We start from the raw sequence: 26556 nt of genomic DNA, 5'->3' as shown, positions 1-26556 counted from the left end.
TTACCCATGGTTATCATTTTGGACAGGGGATCGCAGTTCATGTCTTGTTTCTGGCGAGCACTCACAAAACTCTTGGACATTGATTCCCGTTTTTCTTCTGCCTACCATCCGGAGACGGATGGCCAAACGGAAAGGGTGAACCAGGCCATGGATCAATACTTACGTTGTCTCATTTTACAGCACCAACAAACATGGTTAAGGGTCTTACACCTTGCTGAGTTTGCATACAACAACACAGTCCATGCTCCCACGGGTTTTTCTCCTTTTTATGTCTTGTATGGTCAGCACCCTCGAACCCTTCCTATTCCTGATATCGTGCTTTCCGACAACCCAGCAGCGGCTGCCTGTGCACGCAATCTGTCGGCAGTTCATGCTCAAACACTCACTCACCTTCGTGAGGCCCAGATATCTGCTAAAGCAGCGGCTGATCGACGGAGAATCGTGGCGCCTTCTTATGTGACAGGTGACAGGGTCTGGCTTTCTACACGCCACCTCCGGCTGCCGGGTTTTCGTAAACTGCTTCTCCGTTTTGTGGGTCCCTATAGGATTTCTGGGGTAGGTAACCCGGTGGCCTATCACCTTTCAGTCCCTGCGTCTTGGCGCATCCACCCGGTGTTCCATATCTCTCTCCTGAAGCCTTGCCCTCCTTCTACCCGCCTCCGTCCTGCCCCTGGTCCCATTTCTGTGGGTGGTTCCATTGAGTACGAGGTTTCTGGCATTTTGGGCTCACGTTTGGTCAGGGGGGTCTCCAGTACCTCGTGGATTGGGCGGGTTTTGGTCCGGAGGAGCAGAGCTGGGTCCCTGCGGAGGATGTCCATGCCCCGAGGCTTGTTTCTCGATTTCATCGGGACCATCCCGCCTGCCCACGTGGTCGTGGGCCATTGAGGAGGGGCTCTGTCATACACTCAGGGAAAAATCCCTCCTCACTCACAGCTCTGCATACCCCTTCTGGAAATAGGGACTCCCAGACACCTAGCATAGCCAGAATGCCCACTACACAATCACCTCCTCATTATGCCCAGTTACCTGTGGTGCGTGGGAAACGTCAGCCTCCGTGGCCTAGTGTCAGCCGCAGGAAACGGCTTAGTTCGTTTTCCCATTTCGCTGGCAGCTGCCGTGGAGAATACGAACGGGCTCGAGCAGCCAATCGCACCCGCTTCCTGGTTTTGCATCGGCGTCCTGATCACGTGTCATGAAACCAAATCACGTGATCGGATGTCGATGGACATAAAAGCCGGGTGATTCAAACGCGCGTCGCTTCACAGCTGTTTTCTACACTGTTAGGCGTTTGCGTTACGGATACTCTTGTTCAAGACCTCGGCTTACGACACTCGGACTGGCTTTCTTGTTCCTCGTAAACTCTTCCCCGGATATTGCTCGAACTTTGATACTTGGACTTTGGCTAAACGGAAACGGACTGGCTTTGGATATTCCCTTCTCTGAATTGTCAACCTGGATCTTGACCCTCAGAACGTTTTGCTGACTGCTTTTGGATTCCTCGAACCACGTTTTTGTCACAGTACTACGAAATACTCTAGTCTCTCAGGTGATTCTCCCAGAGTCGTCGTTTCTTCATCTGGCTTTTAGGATCGCTGGCGTTCTCTCGTACTACAGCTACGAACACCATAGCCCTTGACTTTGAACTTAGGTAAGCCTTATTCTAGTAGTTATCACTGACTCAAGGTACTGTTATTGCTTGTGTTAACCTTGCTTTCCTCCCAACAGCTTTGGGGTTCTCGACGCTGCTGATCCTGTGAAATACCATCCACCTGTGGTCCCAAGGCTCGTACAGCGAGTTTGTTCTACCTCTCTATGGGGAACTTGGGAATGGGGGTCCATACTCTCTCCACTACGTGGCAAGTCACGACAGCTGGTCTAAAACTCGATTGTTGTTTGTGTAAGATGTTATTGGCTTTGACAAATCGTTGGAATTGAAACGTGGCCCACTTATCGGGAATTTTTAGAAGAAAGTTGCAATTGGTTATCGGTCTTAGATTGCTTGGAACCTTTGGGTATATCCCTGTTTTTTTTTACAGCGGTGTCACAGTGACGATCTTGATGGATTCTGGCAGAACATTGTCTCAGAAGGAATAGTTAATCATACAGGTTGGTAAAAGGATGAACAGTTCTTGCTGTTCCTGAATGATCTTTGGGGGAGGAAGTTTTCTACACAAAATATCGGTAGCATAGTGGACAACAGGTTCTCATGTCTGTGGTATTAATTTGTGGGAAGTAGAAGTTATCCAAGTCAGCTTGCTTCGGATGTTCTGTCAGGAATATCAGGGCCTCTGTTGGCAGGGTCTGTGCTCCTCTGATGTTATCCCTGGCTTTGAGGATTTTGGCTTCAAACGCATTTTGTACTTCTATGCAATCGGACGGTGTAGGCTGGACCTTGACAGATAAGGCCTTTGGCTTCTCCAGTGAGCTAAGAATCTCAAAAAGTTTGCCTGTGGAATTAGGTGCTTTGCTGATTTGGTCGTTATAGATGTTTTTCTTTTTTTCCAGGATGTTGCATTTGTAAAATTGTTCTGCCCTCTTCCAATTGTTCTTATTTTCTGTCAAGTGACACTTTAGACATTATTCATCCAACTTCCTTTTCTCTTTCTTTTGGGGTCTAGGTGCTGGGGTGAACCATTTATGATGTCCCAAGTTTGCCCTTACCAATTTCAATCTAATTGGGGCAATTCTATCCACCAATTCCCAAAAAGTGGATGAAAAGGCAGACACCAGGATTTCACATGGATCAGCGTCAGATATCTGGGCCATGATAGTGTCCAGGCTGGTTGCCATGTCAGAAGGAAGAACTTTATTAAAATTCCTACTTAGAAATTTTTGGTGGTTGTTGGGGGCCTTAGACCTAGGTCCCTGCAGTTTCATGCGAAAGTCAACACTGTAATGGTCTGACCATATACAGGATAGGGTGTTATCAATGGTGGTCTCGAGGTTGCATGACACCATCCTATCCAACATCTTATTGTTGGCGGTCGTTGGCTCTTTCTTACAAACTACATAGTTCATGTTCTTAAGTGATCTTTCCAGATCTAGGGCATCTTTTTCCAGAGGATTTGGGTCCCCAAGGAAAACAGTGGAGAGATTGGGTCCCTCGAGATGTCTCAGCAAGTGTCCAATCTCCTCATTGAAGTCATGCCTTACTGAAGGTTGTGTGGGATACATTGACCCACTGAACAGAATGTCACCTAAACCAAGCTGCATTTGCGCAGAAACAGCAAAATGGTTGCCCTGGCTCCTGTGAGCACCATAGGCTTAAAACTGTGTTTTACAGCAACAAAAAGATGCCTGCACTGTCTTGCCAAGCATATATTGGGCAATATGGAACAAGGGGACACACTGAAGGAGCGTGCCAGTGTGTTCTGACATATACAAATGGAATTAAGTGAAAAAGGCAGCACTGCTTTGCTGAAAGGCCAAAATCCCCATTAAAAAAGGAAACCTTTCACCTTTAAAAAATGCTGCTCTGACTCTATTGCCATCTGTTTTCCCTTAAACCACTGTGATTAATAAGGCCCTGCCATGACCAGTTATCTCATTGTGCTTCAGCAAAACCAGTTATGATTTCTGAATGACAAGCCTTGTCAAATCAATTCTGAGGAAAATCAACAAAGAGCTTCACTTTTCCCGCATGGGAAAACACGTTTGTTTCCTTTACAATGTATCAAAGCTCAGTATTTCAAAGAAACTTCAGCTATCTGAGCCATGTCAATTTCAATACATCTGTGTTTCAAACAAAACTCCTGCATACAATAAAACAACTATCGCTCCAAGACAGTGTGGGAATCCAGAGGGAGATGCAAAATTGAATTTACAAAAAAGAAATGCCAGCTTTTCACCACACATGTAAAATGAGCTTTGAAAACTCAAGGAAAGAAAGGCCCATTTTAAAACTAAACTGTTGAATAAAAGCCTGCCATTGTCTAGCAATGTAAAGGGGTTTGTTGCTGGGGAAAAAATACACACCTGGGTTATTTTATTCAACTGGCCTGTTTAATTAAGGACCAAATATAAGAAATTAAAACTGTTAAACCATATTGGCTGGATTTTGCAAGTTCCAAAAGAAAAATAGGTTTCTGCTTGGGGGGATGCTACCAAACAGGAGGGTCTCTTTCGGCAGATACTAACACCCTAGTAATAATTATTGGGTTGGATAGAATCTAGTCTAGGCTGAACCCACTGACAATGGGATTTCCAGGACAAGGAAGTGTGAAGTGGGGGAGAATAAAACTTCAATACAGATGGGAAACCCCCAACTTGCTCTGGAGGAAATGACAGTTGATGGCAGCTGAAGAAAGAAAAAAATGGCCCAGTGACAGACAAAGGACTGACATTTGCTTCCAAAGACTATTTATGAATAAAAATGTAGAGACTTTTATCTCTGCAACAAGACTGTATAAAAATGTAAATTTTTTGCAGTTTAAAAGTGATTTTTTGGGCTATTCATTTAAGACATGTTAGAATTCACTGACCCCTTGGGAATGGAAATGGCAAAATATCGGGTTAAAATTAAAAGTATCCATGATGCCAATGCACATTTTTTACTTACATCCATTATGTTAATCCACACATGTGTATAAAGTTTTGGAATTTTAGGCTGAAGCGTTCATACTCAAAATTACCAAAAAGTCATAGAAGGGCGAAACAATGTCTCACGGCTTGCAGAGTTGAAGTGCTATGCTCTACACAAAATATGTAATCTATGTATATGATTTCCTCTGTATAAATGTACCGTTCGTGGCAAAATTGGATTTTGGCTAAAATAACTGTGGGAGGTTTTTTGAACATTGTAAACTCACACCATAAATCTGCCTTCCTGCTTTGAAATCCAACCAGTTCAGAGCGAGGCGGAGAGTAGCTCCTCTGTCCAATCCCGTCAGTTAGAGGTGTGCTTAGCTAAGCCTGCCCAGCCATATACTTGGATGATGTCACTGTGCATTAAAAATAAGAGTCCCTGACAAGACACAGAGACTCTTCCTGATTTTCCAGTGCCGGCTTTCCGTTCCTGTCCCATTGATCTTGCTGAGTCCAGATTTCAACTACAAGGCCAAAGCATTGCTGACCCTACTCCAGGGCCCACTACAAAACCCAAGACCGCTGATTCTATTCCCAGCACGGCCATTGATCCAGAATTGACCCATTAATCTCCCATTAAAAAGAGGAAAGCTGTGGTATTCTTTGGGAAGCATCCCGAAACAGCCTGGCTTGCTTCCCACTAACTGCATCCAGAGGTACCTGTGCTATCCAGTGACCAGAATTACCATCCGGTAACCCGACCTGCCCAGGTGTCTTTTGCCCAGATGCCCTTTGCCAGGCGTGCTGCCGTGGAGTGACCAGAACCATTTACGGTTCAAAATCCCAAATTAAAAGTGGACTGTAAGTATAATCCCTACCCCATAGAAATCCGTAGTCTACTTTGTCTTCCATTTGTCCTTATCCAACTCTCTAAGCCATCCTATCCCTATCCTGGTAACTTGTAAAAACTGTCAGAATTCTCTGTATTCTTGCCCTTGATCTCCAAGCGTTAGTGCCACTTATATCTTCATTCCGAATACCAGCTGCTTCTATCTTTCCACTCAGAATGTATTATTTGTGGGTTGAGGGAACATTGCATGGAGAAATCCAAACTTGGGTGCTATCTTTCCTAAATCAAAAAGTGCTCCTATTCCCTGGTGTTTTGTATATGTTCCACTACAAGATTAAACCAAGTGCCTTGATTCCATCTGCATTGTGATTATCACTCCATTGGTGATTGCTGCACCAGATTAAAAATTATATGATTTCTTTTGAATTTTAAAATAAATAAATAAATAAATAAATAAATAAATAAATAAATAAATAAATATTGCATTTCACCAGCCAGCCTGGTTCATGGTCCATTGTGACCTGGGTATTTGAAAAAGGGGTTGTGTACCATTCCAAATTGAATCTGCATAAAATAAGAAAAGTATCTCAGTTGTGCGCTACATACTAGGCCTGCACCAAAGTGTGTGTTGCCTGATTGATATCCTTAACAGTTGTCTATAGAGTAATATAAAATGGACACAATTTTGCTCAGTTGGAGTTAGTTTGATATGCATGATTTCACATCCCTGACAAGGGCAGGGAGACTGAAAAAAGTTGTACTTGTGCTTAGCGATAAATGCTACTGCTGCCTGAGGCCCTGATCCCTATTTCTGCAAAAGATGGAATAACCCTCTGGGACAGCCATCTCAATCATAGGGCTACTGGAGTCCAGGATCCATGTTTCTCTTTCTAAGATTAGGGAATGGATGTTGCAGGCATGCTTATTCAGAGATCTCGTATTCATGAGACTCAACTTTATTTCTACGGGGACTTCCGGGTCTGCGCAGATGTTCTCACCTGATCTCTTTGGAGCTGCTACTGTGAGGGGCCTGATTTCTTTGCTACTGCTATCCTGATCCCATTTTGAATTTGTGGCGGTGGGGCAGGGTGGTAATTTCTGTTTACCCGAGGGTTTAGCCTCTTTATAATTTGGAGTTCTAATGTCATTTCTGTTCGAGGGCAATGCCTGAGAAGCCCTGACCCTTGCAAAAGGGGGGTGGTAGCAGTAGCTGCGGTGTCGTGTTGACGTCGGGGCTCTATGGGGCCCATATCATCGAGTTTAACTGAGAAATATGCATTTATGATTGCCTGTCGGCAAACACGCTGTAGCTCCATTAAGCGTCTAAGCTGCTCTAGGTAGGTTTAGCCGCCCTGTTTGTGTGTATTAAAGGTAACGGTGGACCCGGTCTTCTAACCCCTCTCCTGAAAAGTGGTAAGGTGGGGACCAAGCACTGAAACCCTACCTCGGTTGGAGGGCTCCTGAGTGTGGTGTCTTGGCATAGCAGCTCATCAAGGACTGGCGAAGACCGGCTTGTCCCAGGTGTGCCAGCACTGGTGCACCTGGTAGCACAATATGTGCATTTCTGGGGCAGCTGGGAAATGCAGTTCCCTCTTGCTTTTGCTAACCTGGATCCAGCACACTAGGAAAAAGCTGCTTCAAAAGCAAGTACTTGCATGCAGCGGGGAGGCAATTTACTCTGATACAAATTGACAACGAAAATAAAGGCAGCAGTGTAACAGCTGAAACACGTAAAGTAACGCAGATATTCTTCGTACTTCACTCTTCACTCTGTACATTCGAATCAATCACTGAGTGAAAGCAGAAAGAAAAACATACCTTTACCGGCGAAGACCAGCTTGTCCCAGGTGCGCCACTGCTGGTGTAAGCAAGGATGGAGCAAGAGGAGGGGCATTCGAGCATGACAACTTTTTGACAGGGCCATGGCATGTTTTACTGGCATTTATGGGAAAAACAAAGCCAACTTGAATGCTATTATGTGAAGGATAGGCTGGGTAAACGGTACTGTAATGGGGCTGGCTGAGTACTAGTGTAACATGAACATTTGTACTTGCATTAAAGCCAAAGCAAACATGATGAATTATCTTATTTGGAGGTGGGCAGGGCATGCTTTCTTACTGTGGCATAGCATTTTGATTTTACTGTTGTTAAAGTCAAAGGCAACATAAGTGTTCTGACATAGAGTGGAGGGGCATTTCTGCAGCACACACGGGAATGTTTTCTTGGTGAGGCATGCCATTTTTTACTGGCGTTAGGGGGCAAATACAACTTGATGAGTGTTCTTACATGGGGCGCGGGGACTTGTGTTGCCAGCAAGGTCATGTTTTCTTACTGCAACTTTTTTGCTGGCATTAGTGGTAAAGCCAGCAGGAGTATGTTGTTACGGTGGAATACTGACATATATTGGCAGAATCAGCATGTACAAGGTTTGTTATAGTATCATTCCTGGCATTATGGGCAAAGCAAACATTAGTATTTTCTTATGTGGAAATACTGGTTTATATAGGTGCACCAGAATGTGCATGTGTGGGCACAATCACTATGACAATATGTTTCATACTTGCAGAATACTGGCCTATCGTGGAAGAAGGCATTATGAAAATGCTTTGGAAAATAGTGCTGTGTATGGTTGGTGACTTGGCATCTAGTGCACCTTTTTCATGTCTTACCCTTTACAACCGATTGTGAACTGTATGGCTCTTTAACACATTTATCACAGAAAGTGTACTGTAAAATGCACCATATTAACCCATTGTTTAAACAATGTTCTTGGGGAGAAACCCCCCAAAAACGAGATTAGCTCTAGGCTACACTTGATACAAAATCCTGGTTAAGTTTCTGCTCCAGAGCTATAACCCATTTGATAGAACAACCATATGGCACAAAAAAACGTAGACCGTGTACCATATGAGAACGTAGTGTGGGAGCCCCTCTATTGAGAACAAACTTTGGTCAAATACCATGTTCTGAGGAATTTCTTCCACTCAGGAGGGTCTACAACCACGATTTAGCTCACTGCACCATTCACAGAGGAGAAATATCCATTTGCATATCAGTTTGGTCCCACGTGCAAAGGCAGTACAGAAACAAATTGCTAGACAACTCTCCTCTGAACAAGAGCACCATCAGCAACCCCAGACATGTGTTCTGACCTTGTTCTCCCTCCTCAGTAAGGTGAAGCTGAGCCTCTCTAAGGCACAGTGAGCAAGGGGTCCACATCTGGATTACCCTGGGCTACTTAGGTTAAAACCCAAGTTTTACGAAATTACAAAGGAGTGTAGGAGCCACTCTCCATGTACCAGATGAGGCTGATATATCAAGTTAAACAGGCGGTGGGGGATGTATTGGTGACCAGTTTGAGAAGAGATGTGGCATGGTTTCTCCTTTGACCTCTTTCCTCATCTACATGCACTGTTCCATGTGATAGTGTTAACATTTTGTTTATGCCTGTAAGGTTTGCTTGAGTATTACGATCCTTCCCCGACACGCCTGGGCCTTGCAATTGCAGGCATTCACATCGCTATCACGATCATATGGGGGATGTCGGCCCATGCCAAGATGGCGCTGACGTTCTATACAGCATAACGCCATGACGCAGGAGTGTCAAGATAGAGCTGTGCATTCAGCACCGGCTTACACTACAAGAACGGCAACAAGACGGTAAGCTATGCATGGCAATCTGCTCAGTTCCTGTTCCTCTTGCCTCTTCCCCCTTGAATCCTACTTTCCTCATTGCTTCAACTCCCCAGCCCTGGAACTTGCTTACTTGCTTTCCCTTATATTCTTGCTTGTTGCCCTGGCTACAGTCCCTGTAATTGAATTCCTTCAGACTTCACTGCAAACCTCAGAATTCCTTTCACCAATTATTGCTACTTTTTACCTGGAGGAGCTTCCTGTTTCTGATCAGCTCCCACATGAGTGTTTTTTCCCTGATGTGGGGTTTTTCATCCATACTTGAGACTTGCCCTCTCTGGGTAGCCCCCTGGCTGTACTGCAACACTAACAGAAAGAGGCATTGCTATGAGTGGAGACAGGCCTAACCTCTTCGACTCAAAGGCTCACAAGTCATCCAAGGTAAGGCCTGTTGCTGACACATTGCAAAATCCATGTTCTATCCCCAACAGCTTAACTCAAAAGCAAGCAGTTGGGCCATACCCAAAAAGGTGCAGAGAAAATCAGTCTAAAATGAGGCCAATATGATGTACAAGCTGCAAGACAAGGCAACTCATTTGAAATTAAGCAACAAAATATCAATAGGTAACCAGCACTCTAGATCAGAGGTAGTCAAACTGGGGGGCCGGTGACACCAGCCTGAAATGAGGAAATGAGGAAAAGGGAGGAAAGAAAAAGCTGGAGTGGGATGGGACATGCACGTGTTTCCTGACAGATAGAAAGGAATTACTTGAATTAATACATGGAAAGGAAGGAAAATAAAGTTAAGGGGCAAACGTCTTGGAATGGGTTGTTCACAGTAAACTACAATAACAAAGACTAGAAAGAGGTCCTAGTCATCAGAGACTCTGCAGACCAGGAATGCCACGTCTAATGCTGAAAGTCATGGTACCAAAAGGCCTCCGAACTGCAATGCTGGTCTTGACAACATGGTCTGGATTCACCTCGCCCCCCTAAAGGCAGAAGAGGGCCCCCGTGCTGTGGGTGCAGAATAACCTCGTAGCCTCCACACCTCCACAGACTGGTTGACAGGAAACTATTACTAACATGAGACACTGGTAGTGGGTAATGAAGAATAGAATATTGTTCTCACAGCCTACAATGGCCAGGGTATCTCTTAGAATTAAAAATCTTCAAACTCCTTATTGCAACCCACCCCTTAAGGTGGTCGAGATCTCGGAGAATGACCAACAGTAAAGCTTTGACATGATAAATATGAAAAGCTGGTGGAACCTCCAAGTTGGTATCAAATAGAATTGGGGCAATTGTTCATCTGTGCCTCCCACTGAGCTATAAGGATATAGCCTACTGCCGCATCTGCCCCGAGAAAAGCACATCATCATGTGCATCGATTAGAACTGTTCAAATGAGATCTTGAGGGCACAAAAAGTTCATGCTGTCCGAATAACATTGTTCTTTTTTTATTACTATTATGGTGATAGATTAAAATATGTATTGCACAACATTTTTAAATTGTATTCGTCCAACTGGAATAATAATTGTTAATGAAATAAACATTTTATAACCCCTTTCAGTCAGTCACGTGGACATGTGTTTTTTTTCTTGTGGATTTTTCGATGGAATAGGTTGGGTTACCTAATAATTTTAAATTAATAATTTGCTATAGTTTATTTCAAATACATACATACAGTTCTTTTGATTTCTCTTTGCAGAGTCCTCACTTGTAAGATATGGGTATCCCCTACTATACGTTATAAAGATATTGCAAGTCAGCAAGGAGTTCCGTGACTGAACTGAGGAGCGAGAATGAAGGATGAGTTTCTTTATAAGGTCACGTGACTTGCAATTTGCGTTTACATATGGTAGTGCGTATTTTAGTCATTGTAATACATAGTTACACAATGCCATCTCTTTTAATACCTGACCTCTTGCTTAACCTTATGTAAGAGATCTTCCATTTGCTGATCCGTGTATTTTCAAAAAGCTACTATGCAGCGCCTAATGTGTTGAAGAAAAATATTTTAAGCAGTTTAATAAAGTGCCCGGAAGAAATTCCAGCAGTGCACAAATTAAACATTCTACAATCAACTGTTCCGTGTCAATAAATGGCTGTAAAGTCTCCCAAAAATATATTTTACAAGCAAGGAATTTGAAAAGTGTGTTACTGCTTTAAGTTCTGCAGTGACAGCTGAAATTATTCTCTCTGCTGGCTCAAATAGCAGGCATTGTGACAACTGAAGGGTAATAACTGATTGCCGAGCAGTTGTAATGTCATTTTCTCATTATAGGTCAGTTGTGATGTCACAAGTAGCCTGTAATATATGGGATAAAGCACCCTCTTATATATGTTATAAGGATATTGCAAGTCACCAATAAGTTATGTGGCCAAATAGCGGAACAAAGCCAAAGGCTGAGTTCCTTTAGAATGTCATGGAACTTAGAGGTCACTTGAAAAATATTTTTTACGTTTGGTAAGAGACACTGTATTCCTTATGACCATAGACCATTATCTCCTTTAATACCTGACTATTACTTAATGTAATGCAATAGATTGTCCAGTTGCTGATACATATAATCAATGTAGAAATTGTTTTGATTAACTAATATGCATCTTCTAATATTCTGCAGAAAATGTATTTAAACAGTTTAATTAAAAAGAATCCAAAAAACGTGTTTGTTTTGTAATTTCAAATAAGCGTTATGTAGCCCATGGTTTGTTTCAAGGCGCGACATAGGGCTACATGCTTGTCCACTGAGAGAAATAAAGACAGACATCAGGGTGTGGTAATAGATCATTTATTTAGTGCATGTGACGGTGTGTTCTACATTCATGTGTCTGTTTATTGTTGTACTTTACCATCCATCCCACCAGGGGCCTGGATGGAATGCAGGAGAAAAGAAACAACAATGGACTGAGGCTGCCCCGCCCATGAGTTGGCTGAACAGGGGAGAGAATGTTGCGAGGGGAGAGAACTTTAAAAGGTAACCACTGAGGGGGCCGTGGCGGTAGTTGTAGGGCGAGGAAGTAGCAGGAGGCCGATGTCATCAGCTCCCCGGCGGGGCTTTATCCTCAAGCCACCCTCCTCCCCCAGGGGTTAACAGCTTTCCTAAACCAGACCACATATGCCAGGAGTGGCCCTGTAGCTATCGTGGGCCAGGACTGCCGGTCTGGCACGCCTGGATCCCCCTCCGGGCCTGCAGAGCTGTTGACCCACCCGGAGACCATACCAGGTGGGTCCAACTGAAAAAAGACACCAGTCCGCTTGTGCGATGTGGCCTATGGAAAAGATCTGGGCCGGCTGGCAAGTCCGAACTACGTGTGCACGGTGGCATAGACCATGCAGAGTGGCCATACCCCATGTTGGCCCACCCCGGGACCAAAGAGAGTGGGCCCAGAAGACAAGCAAGCCCTCCCAGGCCACGTATGATAGAGCAGCCCAGGGAGTGAAGGAAGCATGGACACCCAAGACTCGCCTGCTCACGGTGCTATCACCCCCTACCTCCTGGATGCGCAGGTGAAATGCTTCAGTGCGCCAGCTGGAACAAAATGACTGAGACAGTCCCGCCCCTTTGCATTGTGCAGGTGCCGAGAAGAAAGGAGGCCGGCCAAGGTGAATACACGCCGCAGCGCACCAGTGATTGGAGCTGGTATCGCCATGACAATGGGAAAAACACCAGAAGCGCAAACATGCAATGCAGTGCTACGCTGATGTTGGTGGCCCCCTGTGGAGAATAGGGCCACCAAAGATGATCTTGTTTCTGCAGGGTGCAGCAATGAGTCTGAAGTGCCACCTCATGGCATTGGGGCCACCTGGGAAATATGAACTGTGCTGGGCTATAGTGGTGGTGATGCCTCACAGTGGTACTTGTGCTTCTACGAATTAGGTGAATTGTGTGGGGCCATGCAGTGGTGGTGGGGTGCCCCATGTGGTGGACAGGGCATTGCTGTGAGTGAACAATGCCTGGGGTGAGCAAGCTCTTGGAGCCATCGGACTGGGGGTGGACCCCTCATGGCATCAAGCAATACCAAAGACTAAACAGTACTGACATGAGCCCAGGATGTGGCTGACTGCAGAAGCCACACCCCACTAACAGTATATATATGTGTTCATTATTGTTTTTCAAGCAATTATATGTGTATTTGTTTATGTAGGTAAGTTTAGAGTTATATATGGTTATTGTTGTGGGTGGGTGTGTGTGTAGTTGGTTGGTTAGGAATGTGTGTAGAGTTGGTTGTGGAGATGAATAAGTGTGGGGGTTACGAAAGGGAGAAATGTTAAAAACTACCCTGGCATGAGACAGCAAGGAGAAATGACGGCATGCCAAAGGCTGCTTAGGGGATGGAACTACCCACTGGGGTCAATTCTTGGTGCCCCTCCACAGAGGGGGATGCCAGGTAGAGGATAGATGTCTCGCCCTTTACATCCACCCTAAGGCTCTACCTTTGAGAGCTCACAGTGAGGGTTGGCTGACAGGGCAGAACCCTCAAAGAGAAATGATGCCTGAGGAACCAAGAATAGAAGTGTTATAAGGTGTTTAAAGTTAGGAATGTTTAGGTAGTCAAAGTGTTTTGTTAAAATAAAAAGCGATCCCCATTGGGATACCTTAAAAAATCCATCTTGATGTCTGTGTCGCATTATAAAGAGCATGGTAACAAATAGAGGTATAGTCTATCTCCTGTTTAGTCTAACGTCTTATTTTGCAGTTTGCATAGTGCCCCCATCTCCTGGGGTGGGAGATGGTTCTTATGGGGTCCATCCATCACTGATCTGGGGTAAGGAAGGTGCACCGTTTACCTGGGCCAGAAAATGCAGGGGCTACAAACAGACTGCAGATTCTTGCTCCCAGGTGTTAAACACGAGCAGTGCACAACATAAACCTACTACCATAAACAGTTCCTTATCAGTTGATGGCTGTAAAGTGTCCCAGAAAGATATTTTTCAAGAAAAGAATTTGAAAAGCTTGTCACAAAAAAAATTAAGTGTTGCAGTGGCTGCTGGCATTCTGCTCTGTGCTGGTTCAAGCAGCAGGCATTGTGATTTCAGAACGGTTCTAATAACCGATTACAGAGCAGTAGTGATATGATATTCTAATTAGCACGTGGTGGAGGTTGCTTAGATTGCAGGCTGAATCCCATGATTCCCTCTGCTCTTGGCCCCTCCCCACCCCACAACCCCACTTGCCTGATTCCTTTGGCGGCACTGCCACAGCTGCTCCTGCCTCCCGGGCCATGTGGAAATGGAAGAGGGATTCCACATGGAGCCATGAGAACGTTCTTTTCATTCAAACAAAATATATTGCTGTCAGCACCCCGGACTCTCAGATTGAAAACATGGGATGCTAATAGCAATAAAACCTCATGGGGGTTGGGGGGGGGGGCTAAATAAAAGGCTGGTAAAAGCACAGGGCCCATTGTTAAGGCCCTCACAACTTGAGCGCTGGGCTGTTATCACCCGATCTGGCCTGCCGGATTGGGTTGTATTGCTATATTACAAGTCAGCCTGGATGTCAAGGGTAGCCTGTAATAAGTACATTATTTGTAGGACTCTATATGGGTATTGTATGCTGCCATGAATTATACTGGTTTTGTGAGCACTGAGATTGGATTGAAATTACATACACTGGGATACAGTGGACAAACGGAAATACAAGAGTTGCCAAGATGATAATATAATGGGATTCTCCAAGATATAATAGTACCAGGTGTGCTGGTTTCTTGCAAAGTTCACATATACTAGGCATTCTTAACTGAGAGCCTTCTGGGGCTCTACAAACTGGGATTATATCTGGATGGCGTACTTTACAATACAAAAGGTTTGTAAAATGGAGAGAATAATGAGATCATCAAACTGGGAATATGCAGAGATTTGTCAATTCAATGTTGTACAATGCTTGTCACAGTTTGCTTTTTATGGGATCGATACACCCAAAATACACTGTTCTGAGATTTGTCAAAATAGGAATATTCTTGAGTTGCTTAAATTGTCGATGAGGACTGGATGTAATCGAGAAATTGTCATCCACGGCATTCCTACCGAAACCTTTGCAAACATTCACAGCCATATTTTGCCCTGGTACGAATTTCCACATGATGATGAATGCGGATAGTATGGAACAAAAAGGCAGCCAAAGGCAGGGTTTACAGTAGCAGTGCATTTTTTCCATACAAATTTCGCACAACTGCCAGCGGTAATGAATCAAATGCTTTTTTTGCTAGACGAGGCAACAAAACTTTGACATTTTTTGTGATTTTCATATCTGTATTTGCAGGATTTTAAGATTTTATTGGAGTGGCTCAGTAAATTGTACAATTGGTCCGGTAAAATAGAAGGATTTTTTCTTTTAGAAATTGTTCTCACATGTTTCTTCATCTTATAACACTTATAGGTCCTCATTACACAGAAGGCGGTAACCATGACGCTATTAGCGCCATCGTTGCCACTGGTAATTTACTGATCCCGCCATGGTGAATGGCGTAATTACCGCCCCATTCCAAGGTTGGCGGGGCGGTAATTCCCCATTCACTATTGGCCCTTCCCCATTCCCATTTGAGTCCCCATAGGGCTCAATGGGAAAGGCTGCAATTACGGTACCGCAAATTGTGGTACCGTAATTGCCTCCAAGGTCCCTTTGCGGGTCCCGTCCTTAACGGCTGGTAAAACCAGCCGTTAAGGTAGGAACCAGCAAAGGGACCTCGTAATAGGGCGGTAAGGGATTACTGGCACCGGTGCCCTTACCGGTGCCAGTAATCCCTTACTGCCATCCGTTTAATGAGGCCCATAGTGTTTTAAAGGAAAGTTGGGAATATGCATACCATTGCTTTACAAAAACATAAAACACCCTTTGGCCTACAATTTTACATGTTTACAATATAATTATGTTGCCTGTAATTAGGATACACTAGATAGGCAATCATCTTATTTTTATTCACTAGAGGCTCAGTGTGTGGGCTCATGTAAATATAAAGTTTGTATTATAAGGTATAGAAACACACAGGGTAGGATGGGTGCACGCACAGAACAGAATGAATGAACACGTTGTGTCTGGTTGAAATTTAAAAAAAAAAAAAGTAATTCAATGTTGGGTGCTTGTTTTTAAGCACACGGTAGCCAATATGTGTTTCCCACTTTGAAGACATAGCTTTATGAAGGGGAATATAGTGAGAAAGCGGTAATATTGTCCTTCATTAAATGCCAGCTTTTAAGTCTGGAGCAGCCATTGAGTGCAGAAAACCGCGTAAGAGCTGCCCAGCCTCCTTATAAGCATAGTATAGTTTACTGAGTCTTTCAAAAAAATAGAAAACATTTGAAGCCTGCAGTGATCCTGATAAGATTTTGAAGTGGGAGTATTTTCCTGTCTATTTTTATAAAGTCCTATTCCTAATAGGAGTACATTATAAGCGAGAGCAAATATGCTTCAACTGGATATTAGAAATGCTTTTATGACACACAGTTATCTGCACCAGTTCTTTGTGCGCATTGAAGAATACATGTATACCTCTCTAGATCAGGCAGTAATAACAGTAGAGTTTTGTCGTATGGTTCGACTTGTTCTACTGGTTCAAACATCTCTATGCAGCGCTGTGGGTGAAATCAGGAGGGCAGCCTTATATGTGTCAGTTTCCTATTTTTGTTTGGAGTATTTCTACACTTTGGCCCTCATTGTAGGTTCTCCAGTATCCCACTGGTGATTCTGTTGGGATACTGAGGAACTACCGTACTGTCTACGCTGCTTGATATCCCGGTATTACTGGGATATTCAGAGTGGCAGAGATGCTGGTAATGTCCCATTCCCATGGAGTGCAGTAGGAGTCCATGGGAATGGGTTGCTGCAATCACAGGCACCAGCAATACCGGTGCCTGTGATTGCGGCAATTATATGCCGGTAGGGGCCTGATCTACTGGCAGGTCAGGCCTGCTGGTAGATCACAGCCACTACCAGCAGACTTGTAGTTTGCCGGTCCAGAAATGTGCTGGTACACGTTGTTACTGGCACCTCATTTCCAGGCTGGCAAACCTATAGTGAGGCTGTGGACGTATTGGCCTATTTTAGGGAGTAAGAGAACCAACATGTTTAGGAGGGACATCAGTAATTGGATGCTGCTTGCTAACTTCTTAGAAGACACTGATGCTAACATATCCACCTACTCTGCTGCTTCCCCATGGATTTAAATCTCATATTCATGCTTGATCCCAAACTTCATACCCATTAGACCCAACCATGCCAACGGGTGCTAGACCCACACACACTACCTCCTCTCCCCTGCACAACTCCACCTCAGATTTCCACACATACATTGGTGAACATCACATTTCTGAATGACTTCAACAAGAAATGAATGTGTTCCCTGAACTTTTCAACATGCACCAACACTGTCTAGCTGATGACAAGCAATGACTTCTGCACTGTTAGGGCAGCATAAGTGATTCATGGTAACAGATAGACCTTATACCAAGCTGAATCTAGCCATCTTGTCCCATAGTTTGCTGTCATCAATTTCATCAAATGCTGCAGCAATATCAAGAAAAAAGCCTGAACAGTTTACAAGAAAGCCCTATTTATATGCAGCATATTTCAAAACATATCTTTGGCGGAATTATTAAATGTTTGATCCTCTAAGAATGTATTTACTGTAAACCTGTCTGTGCTGAGGGGATCTGATAAACTGGCAATTGGTTCATTCCCTCCATAGACCTGAGAGGTTCTTAGCAAATTATTTGACTATTACAAAGGCAATGTTTCTGGCTACTGAATGCTATTATTGGCTTTGGCTACTATACAAAACCTCCTATAGCTGTTCTCCCAATGTATGATATTTTTTGAAGTAATACTTCTGCAACTGTTATGTGATTGATTTGTGCTGCTTGTGGCCATTCATGCAGCGTGGGTTGGCTTTTAACTGAATGAAAAGCATCCTGATTTCTGGAAGTTAGTATGACCAGAACATGCACCGATGAAGTGCCATTGGATTTTGATTTGTATTGATCTGTCTTTATTTTAGGAACTGTGTTTGATGATATCAACTCGTCTGGATGCATCCCTCCGGAACAGTGTCATTGCACTTTCAGAGGCACAAACTACGCCCCTGGGGATTTCGTTGTCGCCACTTGTCGCAACTGGTAACTTCTTATGTTTGTACACCATATCCTATTGTACCTGTGGATCAGTTATGTTGTATTCCAGTACATATGGTAGTTGTGATGGTAATGCCATAACATGTAATGTAAATTAGTCTTCTGCACCACAACTTCTGCCATTTTGGCACCCTCTTACTGCATGGTTCTGGAAGAGAAGGGGCAGGGAAGATTTGTGTGAGGGAAGGAAAGGCTGATGCAAATCATGAATTGTTGATAGGTGCAACCCAAAAGTAGATTCCTGTGTACGGGTATGTTTTCTAAGGCTTATTCGTATATCCAGAAAGAAAACCTCAGGTGTCAGTGAACATCTTGATTTTCTAGCACTGCTGATATTCCAAGAGAGTCGCTCTTCCGTAGGATGACAGTTGCACTTGTAGTAGGGCAGAGACGTGTTGCAGAGTTGTGCAGAGAGAATGATATGATATGGCATTTGTATCGCACCTATACACAAGTGTTTCAAGGCGCGGCAAGGCAAGGAAGGGAGAACAGAGGTAGGACAGAGACAATGATCTTATAGGACAAGTACATTGATATTGTGCAAGTGCAGGGGAGAGGAAGGGGAAAAGTGCTAGGGGAAAAGGGAGAGGGCAATGTTGTACATGTGATCAAACCAATAACACAAATTGTGGCCAGCAGGCAGCAGGTGCAAGGGTAAGTGCAGCCAGCAGGTGTCCAAAAGTGCAGGTGGGGGGACTCTAGAGTTACAGATACAGACCCAAGAGCAAGGATTGCTGGGAGGCAGTGCAGTTGTGCAACTGGGTGGGTAGGGACCTGGGCTCGAAATCAGAGGGTAGCAAGGTGACCCGTACAGTACTAGACAGGAAATCAGCAGGGGAAGGAAGAGAGAAGGCAGAAGCCAAGAGGAAGGTCTTGAGGTGCTTCTGGAACCAGAGATGGTTCTCCTCAAGTTTCAGAGAGGCAGGGAGGCTGTTCCAGTTGGAGGCCCCAACCGCAGAAAGAGATCTACCACCAACTTGTTGCTTGGAGAAGCGACTGACCATGAGGGAGTTGGAGGTGGAGGAGCGAAGAGCTCAAGTAGGAAGGTATTTACGAAGAGAGAGTTGTAGATATTGAGGTCCCAGGCCCCAGAAGGCCTTATGGACAATGCTGGGTCTTGAACTTAATCTGTGCAGCCACTGGAAGCCAAGGCAGAGATTTCAGTGCTGGAGAGATATGATCCCTGGGCTTGAGGCCAAGGACAAGTCTTGCAGTCTTGTTCTGGATGAGTTGCAGAGGGCGGAGAGTAGAAGCAGGGATATTTAGAAAGAGGCTGTTGCAGTAGTCCATCATAGAGAGAACCAGAGCTCTAGAAACAGTGAGCTTCTGGGGGAAGGAGAGTAGCTGTTCATGGCTGAACAAGAGTGAGTGAAATGGAGATTTTGCTAAGAGAAATAAAGCTGCATTGTGAATGGGGATCTGTGGATTTAGCAAAAGCTGAAAAGAGGAACTGTTGAGAAGGTTAGTGGGGGAAGATCTGGATTGATGGAATTTATCAGACCAGGGCATGCTGGCTGTCATTTGTTTTGTTCTTATGATGATTGTTGGGAGGATGAAAGATCAGAGGTGTTCCAATTTGATTGGCCATCTGATGAGTGCTTTTGGTTCCTACGGTTTATTTGCGTGACTGACCCGGCGGGGCTCAGCCAACAGGGCATATGTAACAGTGATGATGAGATGAAAGATTGGACTCTAAATCCGGTTTCCAATGTGGAAGGTGTGAGTGAGGCTGAAATGAATAAAAAGGTATCCGTGTTATGGTTTTACTAGACATAGGGCCTCATTACGACTTTAGAGGTAGCCGTGGTGCTATTAGCACCATGGCTGCCACCAAACCGGGCTCCATTACCAGGTTCCTTCAATGAGGAATAACCAGGTCATTCCAACATTGGAGGACCCGGTAATTCCTCCTTGAAGGAACCATTCCCCATTCCCATTGAGCCCCCATTGGGCACAATGGAAATGAGGAGGCAGGTAATAACGGACAGATTACAAATGGCCCGTTATTACCTCCCTCTTCCCCTTGCGGTACCCGGAAAGGAAGTCTGGTTTTACCAGACGTCTGTTCCGAGTCCCGCAAAGGGAACCTCATAATCAGCGATCCCGTAATGAAGGGTGCCCGTCCCGTCGTAATGAGGCCCATAGCCTTGGTTTTGCCCAAGTGGTGGTGTTGATGTCTCATGTCTTGTTATGAAGGATTTGTGGACAGTGGGCAAGACCAACCCTGTAAGGAAAGGTCACTGCCTAATATGAATGCAGTAAATGCTTAGGATCTTTGGTTGCCATGTAGAAGCAGTCAATCCAAATTAAGTGTTTCCCTTATCGAAACAAAGTCCATTACACCACAGATCACCCCTTCTTCTCAACACTTGCATTAACAATAGTATTGATGTATGTTCCCTAATAATTAAAGCATGCATTGTGATGTAGAGGTGCAGTTTGAGGTAACATTTAATTTGTAGTGTGATAAATTTTGCTTGGAATAGGGACATTCTTAATATTGACAGAGGATGTTTACCTTAATGTTGGCATCCCCCACATTGTCTGCATGTCTGACTAGCCTGCTGGTCACTGGAGTCCCGTCTCATCAGTGGCCTCATTTCCAGTTTCAACTCTCATCTGGTCTCTAAAGTCTAGTCTGGTTGATGATCTGGTCTCTTGTCTAGTCTCTGTGGTGTGAAGTTTCATCTGAACTCTGGGTTCTGGTTTGTTACCTGTGGTCTGGACTGGCCTGGTCTAGTCGCTGGCATCTGTTGTGGGGTCTAGTCTGGTTTCTAGGGTTGAGTCAGGTTGTGTCTCTGGGTTCCTGTCTTGACAAATATCTGGGGTCTGGCCAGGTCTGGAAGTTCTGATCTGGTTCGGGCTCATAGGCATTGTCTGGACTCTCTGGTCTCTCTGGGTCTTGTTTTGTCTCTAGAGTTCTGCGTTGATCCAGTCTGCAGGGATCTAGTCTGCCAAATGGGTGTCAGTTCTCTGGTTTCTGGGGTGTGGTCTCTGTGATCTGGTCTCTAGGGCCTTGTTTCTGGATTCCGTTTAATGGTATATATCTAGTCTTTTGTGTTTATGGTCTGGTCTTTATGGTTTGGTCTTGAGGGCGCTGTTCATTGTGAAATGTCCAACCTAAGGGTCTCCTACGTGTTGGAGTTCAACCATGAGGGTACTAGTTCACTGTGTATTTGTATTTGTATTTGTATTTATTTTATTTGTATAGCGCAGACCAGGCCCGGAGGCTACCGGGCGCATTTCTTAAGGCAATGGTTACATACGTTGCATACAGTGATGATATATCAACAATAAGTAAGGCATAGAAATATACATGTGTAGGTGGTACATGGAATGTCAAGTAATGCATCCTTACTGATGTTGTTGCAGCACGTTTTAGCAAGAATCTTAGGCATTGGAGGAGGCGAGCCAACATTTGGCTTTGTGTTTGAAGAGGTTGAAGGAGGGGAGGTTTCTAATAGTCAAGGGGACAGTATTCCACAGTTTGGCTGCCAGGACTGGGAAGCTAGAACCACCGGCTGTTTGGAGCTTGTAACTAGGTATCGATAGGCTCTGATTCAGGGTAGATCTAAGTGATCGAACTTGAGTGTACATCGTGAATCGTGAGGAGAGATTCGTGGGGGCCAGATTGTTCAGGCATTTGTAGGTAAGGGCAAGCGATTTTAGTGAGATCCTTTGGGTGACTGACAACCAGTGAAGGTTCTTCCTAGTATCCGAGATGTGTGCAGATCTGGGGATATTGAGGGCTGCCCTGATGGCGTTATTTTGTATAATTTGGAGCTTGTCTAGGTTACACTGATTAGTGCCCTGGTACAATGCATTGCAATAGTCAAGTTTAGACATGACCAGGGTCCTAGCCAGGGTAGTGCAATTGTGCGAGGAGAAGAGAGGACGACAGGCTGTGATCAACTTGCAGGTGTAGGCGGCGGCGGCCGCAACTGCATTGGTTTGTCTGTGAAGGGAGAGGGTGGAGTCAAGGTAGATTCCAAGTGTTTTTGTGTCTTTAGAAACTTTAGTTATGTTTCCATCAATGTTAAAGGAACTAAACATAGGGTTCAGTTTGTTTAGTCTTTGCTGAGTACCTAGGATGAGGAGCTCTGTCTTGTCATCATTGAGACAGAGCTCATGTTGGGCCATCCAAGTTTGAATGACATGGTAAACATCATTCAAGGCTTTTGAGTCTAATATGTAATCACCCGTGATGGGGATGAGTATCTGGGTGTCATCCGCATAATTTGTGTAGGTAACACCCAGATAGTCAAGCACATCGAATAAGGGTTTAGTGAAAACATTATAAAGGGTGGGGGAAACACACGATCCTTGGGGGACTCCGCACGGGACTGGTGCAGGGTCAGCCGCAGAGGTGGGCGAGAATACCCTCATCTGTCTGTTATCCAGGAAGGATTGAATCCAGTTTGTGGCCATGTCAGAGAAGTGAGCTGCAGTTTTCAGGTGGTGACAGAGGATTTGGTGATTAACCAGATCAAAGGCAGCAGATAAGTCTAGTAGTAGTAGCAGGGCTAGTTTACCTTTGTCTTTGATATCCTCGATTTGGGTCTTGAGATCGAGGAGGGCTGTCTCCGTACCATGCTTCGGTCTGAAGCCGGATTGTCTCATGCCTAGTAGGTTGTTTGATTCCAGATAGTTCTGTATCTGAAGATAGGCTGCTCTATCTAAGATCTTTAGCAGAAAAGGGACCGTTGTGATGGGTCTATAATTGGTTGGGACCTCCGGGTCTAAGGTGGGTTTTTTTAGGAGAGGGATAACCCAAGCATCCTTTAGGTTATTGGGGACACTCCCGATTGAAAGGAGGCATTGATGAAAGAGGTTATAAAAGGAGCGAGGTCATGAGCCGACTCCTTAATGATCAGGGCTGGACAGGTGTCCCCTTGGCAATTTGAGGGTTTTAGATTGCAGATGATTTTTTCAACCTCCAGAACGGTGAGTGGTGTGAAGCTAAACGGCACCGGGGAGTCGAGGGTTGTTATTTTGGGTGGCCTGGTATTGCTAAATAAAGGGGTGTGGAGGGTGTTTTGTTTGGCGTTGATTTTGGCTTGTAAGGTGGATATTTTGTTGAGAAGGGCATTTTGTATGTTGTTTCACCAAGTGCTGCCTTGGTGCACGTGTCCGGTGCAGGAGAGGGAGATTCTAGCTCTTTAAGGATTTTGAATAATTCCCTGGTGTTCGATTCTGCCTGGCATATTCGTGTGTTGTATGTCTCCTTTTTGGCTTGTAATATGGCCTCCTTGTAATTAAGAGAGGTGATTAGAAGGGAGGCTTTGTTAGCAGCACTGGGATGGCTTTTCCAGAGGGCTTCAGCTTTGCGCTTTTCTTTACGCATCGCGTTGAGCTGCGGGGTGAACCAAGTGTTCAGGTGGGACTGTTGTTTGGCTTTACGGATTTTTAGAGGAGCTAAGCTCTCAATGGCATTGGTCATTAGGCTGTTATAAATGTCTACTAGGACAGTGGGGTCCTTATCCTCCTGCTGTGCAGCAAGGGTGTTCAAGCAAGGGAGGATAAGAGGAAGCAGTTTCTCCCTGGTGATATCTTTTTTGTTTCTGGTAGGTATAGCGGGGGCTATGGTAGGTATGGGTTGGGGGTTGGTGGCTGGAAGGAGGAAGGTAATAACATGATGGCCCGACCAGGCGCATGCATCATTAGAGGTGACATTGGTGTTACAGTTAAGGTCGGCAAGCCAGTCGAGCGTTCTTCCTTTGATGTGTGTGGGATCACGAATACGCTGCTGGAAGCCTAGGTTGGAGAGGGTGGTGTCTACTTCAGTAGCCATGTGGTCCTTGGGATCTGAGAGACCTAGGTTAAGGTCTCCTAGTAGCAGTATCTGAGAGTTGGGCTTGGTGTTAGTCGACAGGGTGGATGCAACCTCATCTGTGAATGAGCCTAATGGGCCTGGAGGTCTGTATATAAGGTGGAGTGTTGCTGTATTGGTAGGAGAGAGTGATAGTTTCACTGAGAGAGATTCTGCAGAACTAAATTGTATGAGGGGAGCAGCTCTCATAACGATTTTGTTGCTGTGAATAAAGGCGACTCCGCCTCCTTTCGACAAGTTGGAGTGGCGGTCGTTTCTGATGATGGTATAACCCTTGGGTAGGGATAGAGCGAGGAGAGGACCAGAGGCGTCATGTAGCCAGGTTTCGGTAATAGCTAGGAAGTCAAGGTTCTGGACGGTGATGAGGTCAGCAATGTCAAGGGCGTGTGCTGTGAGGGATCTAGCATTGATAAGGGCTGTGAAGATGCTTTATAGCTCACAGTCATATAGAGACTTGGATTGTGAGGACGGATTAGGTTCATGAGAAAATGAGGGGAGGTTTGGAGCTTGGGTGATGAGTGGCTTTGAGCCATAATTCGCTGGGTCCCCTGTGTGTTGCTGGTCTTCTCCCCTGGATCCCAAGGACAATTAATTCATCATCTGGAATATAGCAAGCGAGCATACCACTGCTTTTCCATGTTATTCTCTTCCTCACACTGCCCCTTTCTCAGCTGCCAGTGCTGCTTGTGTGTCAGCCACTCACTGGAGTTTCTACAGATTCTCTTGTGAGGGAGGTCAGAAAGCTGGCTTGTCGACAATGTGTCCTTCTTCTTTGAAGGTGTTGGGGTCTTCTTTTGCCAGCCAATGTGATCCATTTTATACTGCTTCCTCCCATTTATGAGGAGCGTTCCTCCCTGCCCTCCCTCCTTTTTAGAGTTGAGGAGTCTGATTAGTCTTGATATCAGATCTTCCTGGGTGCCTTTGGGATTTGGATTTCTGTGGTAATGATGCCCTGTTCACATTATTTTGTATTTTGTATTTTATTGAATTTATATAGCCCTTTAATCCAAAGTGCTTTACATGAGAACAAGCAAAAGTACAACAAGCATAAGATGACAATTGAATCACAACTCGAAAACAAAATATGAAACAATTTACAAAATAGCTGAGGTGATAAGGTAGTAGGGAGGGGCATAGGTGTGCGAGTGAATGGTAGGTATTAGTGGAGGTAAGAGCAGAAGTAAGAGGGAAGGCAAGAAGGTGTGAGGAAGAAGAGAGGAAAGAGTAAGACTAGATGTGAGCAGGGGGTGGGGAAGAAGGAGGTAGAGAGGATGGAGAGGGGAAGGAAGAGCAGGAGTAAGAGGCAAGGAATGAGGGGGTGGGAGAAGGAGAGGAAGCGAAGGGTGTTAGGGAGGGGCGTGAAAAAGATAAGATTTAAGCTAAGAGCGAAAGGAAGGGTAGGAGGGAGAAGAGCGGATGTGGAGGGGGAGGCGGTTCCAGTGGGAGGGAGTGAGGAGATGGAAAGAGCGGAAGCGGGAGGGGTCGCAGGGTGGTGGTGGAGGAGGAGAGAGTAGGAAAAGATTAGCAGAGCAGAGAGAACGAGAAGGGGTACAGAAAGTAAGAAGGGAGGAGTGGTGTGGGGGCAAGACCATAGATGGATTTGAAAACAAGACAGAGGAATTTGAATTTGAGCTGGGAGTGAAAAGAGAGCCAACGTATAGAGATGTGAGAAGAGGAGATGGAATCAAGGGGTGGTGTCAACTTTCAGACTTACTTCCTAACTCTGCATCATGTTATTGGACTAGAGTTTTTCCCTTGTTGATTTTCTTTCTTCTAGGCTGTGGATTTTTACTTTTTTGCTTCTTTTCTGTTTTCTGTGCTTTGTTCTGTGCACTTTTTCAATTCTGGGGTGCTACTTCATAGGGGACTTCAGTTGTCACTATGTTTTTTAAACAATGAATGGAGTGACGTGTAGGAAAGGCCGGGTGTCCGAGGACTAGGCTGGTCTGGTAGGATTTGTTTGGTTTTAGGGTTAAGTCTGATATCTAGTGGTCTGGTCTGATGTGGTCTCTGGTCTCCTTGTCCCAGATATCTGTATGAGTTCTGGTCATCTGTGGTCTTACTTCCAGAGGTCTGGTCTGTAGGCCATGTATGGTCTCGGTTCTAGTCTATGTTCTGTAGTCCCTAGGTTCTGGTCTCTGTTGCTTGGTGCCTTGTACTGTGCAATTACTAGTGGTTTGAGACAGATGGCACAGAAATATTATTATGCTAAGTTTCTGTTTTCTCTCCTCTCTATCTACTAGCAGATGTAGAATGTGTTGATAATGTGCTAATGGAGACAGAAGAGAATGAATGCTGTATTTAATTTGCAAACATATTTGTTTTCCTTCTGGACCTACTTTGGAGGTGTTTGGTGGAATGTGCTGACTGTCATGGATAACCAGTGACATAGAAGAGACAGAATGGTTTATTTTTCAGCTGGCTTTCTTACTCAAAGGTACTTCAACTATAATCACTATGCACAGATCAGAAATATAGATACATCCCTTTTTTATATTTCAAATTTGACAGGTGGAAATTTTAAAATCTCTTCTCTTTTGATCTATGGGAAACCCGATGCTAAAAAAACAACTCTTGTTCAACAT

General features: G+C 44.7%; 1 protein-coding gene across 1 annotated transcript in view; it reads left to right on the top strand.

Moving 5' to 3' along the window:
* The window catches only part of LOC138503894 (mucin-5B-like), a 1431798-nt gene that overhangs the window by 58583 nt on the left and 1346659 nt on the right, over nt 1–26556 (top strand). The window contains exon 2 of the mRNA XM_069623965.1: nt 18009–18126. The gene's annotated coding sequence lies outside the window, so the exon portion shown is untranslated. The remainder of the gene's footprint in view (nt 1–18008; nt 18127–26556) is intronic.

Source organism: Ambystoma mexicanum, chromosome 11, assembly GCF_040938575.1.
Source record: "Ambystoma mexicanum isolate Mex_15411 chromosome 11, UKY_AmexF1_1, whole genome shotgun sequence".
NCBI classification, from domain to species: Eukaryota; Metazoa; Chordata; class Amphibia; order Caudata; family Ambystomatidae; genus Ambystoma; species Ambystoma mexicanum.
The sequence above is the reverse complement of the archived record's forward strand: the minus strand, read 5'-3'. Positions and strand labels throughout refer to the sequence as shown.